Genomic DNA, 7,666 nt, shown 5'->3' with positions numbered 1-7,666 from the left:
TGTGCCTTCAAAAATAGAAATGTGATACTGTCTGTGGCTCTGTGCCTTCAAAAATAGAAATGTAATACTATCTATGCCTTGGGGGAAAAAAATGTATCTTTGTCCTGCAACTTCTTTTTTTGGTAAATGTCCTGCAACTATATTTTACTTTGAAGTACATTTGCTGTCGAGAATAAAAGAAAAATAAAAAGTTTGTACTAGGACATTTGGTTAGAATAGAAAGACTACCTTTTTGGAATTACGGTTGTAGAAAAAGTAAGTTTACTTTAACCTATTTTATCTTATCTTATCATAACGGATAAAGCCAATAATTTATCGGTGCGGAGGCAGAATGTAAGTAAACATATAGAGGGGACGAAAAAATTTAAAAAGAAAAAGTGAGTAAATTTTTTGTTGTCGAGAGGGTTCAAACTTTCACCAAGCCATTAACCACCGAGGAATGCTAAAACACTCATTGTGAACGGCCAGCAGTGTCCACTCACAATAATTTTTTATTTTTTTTTTCAAAAAGTTACCTTTATGTAAAAATAAAAAAATTATGTTTAAATAAAAATATAAAAAGACTTTTTTTTGTCAAATATTAAACATGTGATCTCTATGAAAAAGTTAAAAGTTGCATCGATTTGTGTATCTCGTTCAGCTTTTCTCAAAAAAAAAATACAATTGCTTATTTATAAAAACCTCTGTTTGTGTGTTCAAAACACTGATTATTGATAAATCAACCCCTTGTTTATGTATTTGATACACTTGTTATGGTTAAACTAACCCCTATTTGTATATGTAGATATGCTGAAATAATCATATTGTCCCTGTTAAACATGTGATCTCTGCCAAAAAGTAAAAATTTGCATCGATTTGTGTATCTCATTGAGCGTTTGTTCCCAAAAGTACAATTGGTAATCTGTAAGAACCCTTGTGTGTGTGTTTAAGATATTGATTATTGATAAATTCCATGTCGCTCACCCATGCTTATCTCAATCACCAATTTGACATGTCGTTTGACTAAGTTAAAATTTCATAAAATTCACCGTTACTTCTTTTTGTGGAGGTGTTTGACAAAGTGTTAATGAATTAACGGAACTGATATGTTAATTAGTCCCATAAATTCCATGTATATCGAATTAAATTTATTTTTTAAAACGAGATTAAAAATTGAAATGGTTTGTAATATCTAATTTTTGTTAAAATGGTAATACTACATATCTTCTTAGAGTTTTTTCGCAATAAGTACACAGAGCAAAAATATATTTTTGGAGTTATATTAAATTTAAGTAATCTATTATAATTGACTAACATTATTTTGTATATAATCTATAAAAGTTGAACAGTTTTCCGGTAAAATATTACTTAGAGTAACGTCATATTTCCTGTAAAAAACGCCGTATTTGGAAATTAGGGTCGAACCATCAATCCATGGGTTTGTAGAGCTCATATATGAGCACTATTATATTTTTAATGTGAGACAGTTGTAATCGATAACATTAATACTCATTCCATTTACAAATAATTGTTACACTTCACTTGGGAGAGAAATAAGTCAATTTTGAAAAAAACATGAGAGAAGTACTAGAAAAACATACTTCCTAATTTTTAGAAAATGTAAAAGAATCATTTAATATTGGAGGAGAGAGAAAATGGAGTATGTGGAAAGGTTTTGGGTGGATTAACAAAAATGGACGGTGGAACATATGAGGTAGAAAAGTGAATAAAGTTGATGTGACTTGTTATTATATAATCATAAGGACACAATGAAAGTGTAATTGTGTAACAATTAAATATAGAGAAGGTATTGTGTCAGACCGTCCGACCATAATCTTTGGTCGGACGACTTTCAGTTGGTTTCAATTTTTTTCAGTTGGTTTCAAAAAAAATTCAGTTGGTTTCAATTTTTGTTCAGTTGGTTTCAAATTTTTTGCAGTTGGATGTCTTTTAAGTTCAGTTACTTATCGTATTGTTTCATTTACGTGTTTTATTCTAACTGAAAACAAAACTTAAGTAAATGAAATAAAATAAGTTCTAAATGAAAGCAACTTACTTCTAAATGAAAGAATAAAGTAACCAACTGAAAGGATAAACCAACCAACTGAAAGAATAGACCAACGAACTGAAAGAATAATTGGACTAACTGAAAAGAAAAAATCGACTAAATGAAAGAAAAATAAAACCAACTGAAAACATTCAACTGACCACTTATCATAAGTTGTCCATTTTTAATGGTTGAAATCGGCATCAATAATCAGCACCATCACAACCCATCATTGATCAATCATCAAAATCAACATCCATGATCAACAACAGCTCTTCATCATCGCAAAATCACCGTCAAACCCTCATACAAACAGCAAATCTAGTTGACACGAACGATAACTTCGACTGAAAATTTAGACCAGTACTATGATATTTGTTCAAGAACAAGGATGAATTTCCAGTAATTAATACTGCAAGAAGCAGCACGAACTCAATGGAAGAAAAGGAAGAATATGGCAACAATTTGTGCGTAAATGTACTGAGAAGGGAAAGCAATGTGAAGATATGCTCTACGAAATTCTCGATGGTACTATTTAGTTGCAATTTCTAATTAGCGCATCATTGAGAGAGAGGAGTGGTCGCCCGACCAAATGCATTGTGTCATACGGTCTGTCACAATACTTTCACTTAATATAAACGATTTATCAATAAAGTGCAACAATTAAAAACAAACAGAGGTAGTATCAAGAGTAAAAGAAAAGGGGAAGCGTTCGTCTGGTTCGTTGGCATTTGTTCTCGAGGTTCACTCGCTTTCTTTTGCTAGTGCTCGGCGGCAGCTCCGGCGAAGGTGGCTCGGCCAGTGGTGCTAGTGGTGCTTGGTTTGTCCGCAGCGGGTTTATTTGATGGGTTTTCAGTTTGTTCCTATTTTTTATTTTATTTTTTGTTCTATTTAGTTTTTGTTCTTTAGATGTTTAGCTTTGTGGTTGTTCTTGTGGCCTCAAGTAATTGTGCTTATCTTATGAAGATTTGGGAGCTTATTCATTTTCGGTAGTGTTTGTCTTCCCCCCCGAGGAGGGTTCGTTTGACGTCGATTTGGGCCTGGGGAGATGGTGTGATGCCGCGGCGGAGCATTTACTCGAGTTCCTTAGTGTTCCTTTTTCTTCATTATTTCTGTACTTGAAGCTTATTGTAACCACCCTTATGGGGTGCTTTAGGGGGTGTCTCTTGTTTAGACATCTCCTAGTTTTCTTTCCTTCTCAGAAAAATAAAATAAAAAATATTTTAGTACATGAAGCCAACTCCTCCATCTAGGTTGGTTTTTACATTGCCAAAATATATGTTGCACAATTTTCAATAATAACTAGTTTTTAGGTTCGAGATATACTTTGGTTAATTATAATTTTAATTTAGTAATATTTTACTTTAAAATTATAACACCAAGTATTATTTGGTTTAATGGTTAAGACTTTAGTATATAAACTTGAGGTAATGGGATGAAATCTTATGTCATGCATTTTCTTTTTCTTTTTGTTGAATGTATGTTTAGATGAAGTAAATATTCTAAGCGATATCGCTAAATGACGCCTTTTAATATATTAACATAGCATATATGTGATGAGCTAAATGCTTCCAAGTTTTAATAGTAAAAAACTGAACAACTCTTAGCAGCATATTTTTTTCAATTCCGGGGTGCAACCATCAATCTATGGGCCTAGAATAGCTCGTACATGGTTATTTCCAACTACAACCCTTTAAGAACATTTTTTTTCAATTTTTTGAATATCCCACACCCCACACCCCGCACTAGTGCAATTACATAGTTTTGCTGCATTTTTTATTGGCATATTGTTGTTACTAGCTTTTAATGCACGCCATGTGTGTGAGTTGTGACGACATTTTTCGCAAATCAAACCACTACTCCCCCAATTACTGTACCCGTAATTCTGAATTTCACATAATATTTTTTCTCTCTCTATTCAGTTGAACATCATCTTCATCAATTTCCCCCAATTCAAACCACACACTCGATTTTTCCTCTCTCTATTCAATTGAGATTGTCGATTATTAGCTAAGGATTATCTCAAGCAAGTTGCAGAGTTGGCTTTGGCGGTCATGGAATTGGCTTTCGCTCAGCCCGTCATGGATCGCCAAGCTTGCTTGCGAGCACGACCCAAACTCTGTAGTTTATGTTGAAATTCGATTATGGGAACAATTTTTTGATTTTATTATATGGGTTTAAGTATTTTTTGATTTCCTCCCAATTCGAGTTCTCATATTATTTCTCAATTTCTTTTAATATTTGGGCACAGAATATTAAAGTTATACTAATGAAATTTGATTTTTTGATTTTAATATATGGGTTGAAGTATTTTTTTTCTCAAATTCTTTTTAATATATGGGCATAAAAACAATTCAAGTTCCCATATTTTGTCTCAATTTTTTTTTATATCCAAGGCACGAATATTGAAGTCATTTATGATAAAATTTTATTTTTTTCGACCATTTATGATGTAGTTTTAATTTGAATTTCAACTATCTTCGAATTACATTTTAAACTATAATTTAAGTTAATTTTTTTTTGAAAAAAAATATAATACATCACATATTTGTAAGAGTTACTGTAATTTGAGTTTAATTTTACTTGAACATAGTACATATTTTTAAGATTTATTGAACATAGAACAACACACATAATTTTATTTTCAATAACGAACTGCGGACCTGATTAACGGTAAAGAATCGACAAATTTTAGAGTTTCGTATTTGAAAATGTCGTGAAGCTCCAATCTATGGAGAGAACTGATTTTTGTTTTTTGTTTGGAGTTTCTGTTTGTAATTGAGCTTGTGTTATGGAAAAATTATTTCGAGAGGATGCTATGCCGTGTAATTTTTTGTGTTATTGTATGTAGTATTAACGTATGGTAAGTTCTTGATTATGAATCTTTTTCATTAAATCTTTTTTATTGGCAAGTTTATATAATTGAATTTTATATAAGTTGATTGACTTTAAATTTGATTTGATTGATATTTTTGTTTTGGCAAGTTTATACATGGAATTGGAGTTGATTAGGTGGGTAAAGGGGCATTTAAGTAAATTCCAAGGGGGACATCATTGCTCTCCCTTGACTTATATAATAGAGATTTTTATAACATAACAAATAAAAGTCAGGAATAGATTCAAATCAACACACATTTCCCGCTCCAAGAGTAGACAACTCTAGCAAGGTTTTGTATCTTACCAATCTTTAAAGTATATGAGTGCAAAACATTATGATAACCCTTGGAAATCAATTATTGTGGATCAGTGTGATGCCAAACTTGCTCCATTAACAAGCATTATTTAGGTTGATAGCAAAATATATTCCAAACTATCCATACCCTTAGGTTAAGATACATTAAATTATAATTTGTCTATGGTCTTGGAAACACATACTTTTCTCTCTCCCCTCTCTCCTCCCTACTTTCAAAAACCTAGCCTCCATTGTTGATTTTTAAAGGGGCTTCCATCGGTTTTTTACCGTTGGAAAGCCCCCACCTTTGTTTTTTATTTGTTTTTAGGTTTCCAATAACGATTTCTCCCTCGAAAGAAAGGGTTTTCGATCTCCTTCGTAAGAAAAGGTTTTTCGATCTCCTTCGAAAGATAAGGTTTTTCGACCTCCTTCAAAAGACAGGGTTTTTCTCCTCTTTTAGAGGGGAATTTCTACAGGTTACAATCCGGGATACTAGATCTAATGGATTGCCGTGAAATTATTTTGTTGGTGAAGAATTATGCGGGATCACAAAGGTTATCAATTTTTCGAATACGGTCAGATGAATCCGACAGAAATCATCCTCACGACTACAAGGGATCGTTAGATTGTCTCTCCAACAAGGCTGTATTTTCCAGCGATATAAGCGGGAGAATTTCCACATTGCAAGATTTGTTTGACGATCGTAGTTTTTATGAAGGAAATTTTTGTTTGATTCAACTTATGTATTTGTTTGATTCGATTGCTTATGTAGATGTCGTATGACTTTTTATTAATGAATTAATTTTACTATTCAAAAAAAAAAAATCCATACCCTTAGGTTAATAGGTATTGTCCTTTTTGAATCAAATGAATGCCTTTATATCCATTATTCGTCAAAAGCGAGTAATTAAAGTATCCATTTTATTGTTATAGATTTTGGAAAAGGTATGCATTTCATGACATGAGCAGCCATGACAAATATTCTAGGAGTACTGGCTGTGTGATAACCACTTATATGCATGCCACAATCTTAGTTGAGTTTTGTTAATTATAAGATCATTAAAGTAAGTAACATTTTTGCCTTTAATATCAATAGGGACCCCTCACAAGATTTATATTATCAATTCATAGTATCCAAAGAATATCAGTAAGACTTTAAGTTGATAAGCAGATGCATTAAGGTTGAAATTTACAAAAGAAATTATTCAAGTTAATCCATTATCCCGATAACACCGGATAAACATATTAAAAAATATGTATTGCTTGATAATATGTAGTGGTTGCTCAAAAGAACTAAATCACATCATTCACAAAGAAAAGGTGAGAAGTTTAAGGAATACATCGAGAAAGGTGTGCACTTTCGAAAAGTCAAATGTTTAGCTTATATTAAATTTGTACAAAATATACATACAAAGAAGACAAAGATTCAGAAATTGGATCACATGTAATAGACTTCAAGCTAGTTAATTGAAATATCTATTGTTATGAGTTTTGGAGGCAAAATCGCGATATGTTGATGAATTAATCGGTATCGATTAACGTTGTCATAGTTTTTACTCAAACCTATCCTAATAACATTCGCTATAGTTGAAGAACCAGAATGACGTTTATTAAAAAGGTGCAAAAATTTATCATTGAGAAGAACATTATCACTTATATTGACACCTTGAAATAAAATCATGTTGGTATGAAATTGAGATTGGACGGAAAGGTTTTTAATTAAATAATCAAACACTTCATAATACATTGTATTGCAAATACTAATAGGCCAAAGATGCCCAAGTTCTTCCTGATTTGAGAGTGTAGGAATGAACCAACAAGAAAAAAATATCATTTTCAAAGCAAAAAAAAAAACCATTTGTATGGATATTAGACCAAGACGATCACAGAGCCAACAATAGTCCGATAATATACTAAGTTGAGATTGTAAAATTTTATTTATTTATTTATTTATTTATTTATTTATTTATTTATTTATTTTGTCTTCGAAGGGTGACAAAAAACAAAAAAAACATAAAACGTACTTCAAGCACATGTTTACAAGATTTTTCACTTTTGGACATGATCAAGTGATAGTAGTAATTGCTATATTAATGAAATTTTGCTTCTAATTCGCTTTTTGAAGAGGGTAAATCTAACTTTCGTTTCTCAAACTTCACAAAAGGTCAAAAACTATGTCTCAAATAATTTGTAACACAAAATTTATACTTTTTGCTCGCTCTTTGTTATAATTATTCTATTAAAACACACAATGTTTAATAATGGACCGATAGACAATCTAAATAAAAAACTAAATACAAAAAAGCTAAAAAAAGTAATTGTTGTTTTGTAGAAGGCCAAAAAAAAAAAAAAAAAAAAAGTAGCCTTCCAAATTACCCTCCCAAGTCCCAAGTAAATATGTAATGTAACATTGTAGTGTTCCCCTCAAAAAAAAAAAAAACATTGTAGTGTTAATAAAAAAATACTTG

Source organism: Beta vulgaris, chromosome 7 (genome assembly GCF_026745355.1).
Source record: "Beta vulgaris subsp. vulgaris cultivar EL10 chromosome 7, EL10.2, whole genome shotgun sequence".
In the NCBI taxonomy this organism is placed as follows: domain Eukaryota; kingdom Viridiplantae; phylum Streptophyta; class Magnoliopsida; order Caryophyllales; family Amaranthaceae; genus Beta; species Beta vulgaris.
The sequence above is the reverse complement of the archived record's forward strand: the minus strand, read 5'-3'. Positions refer to the sequence as shown.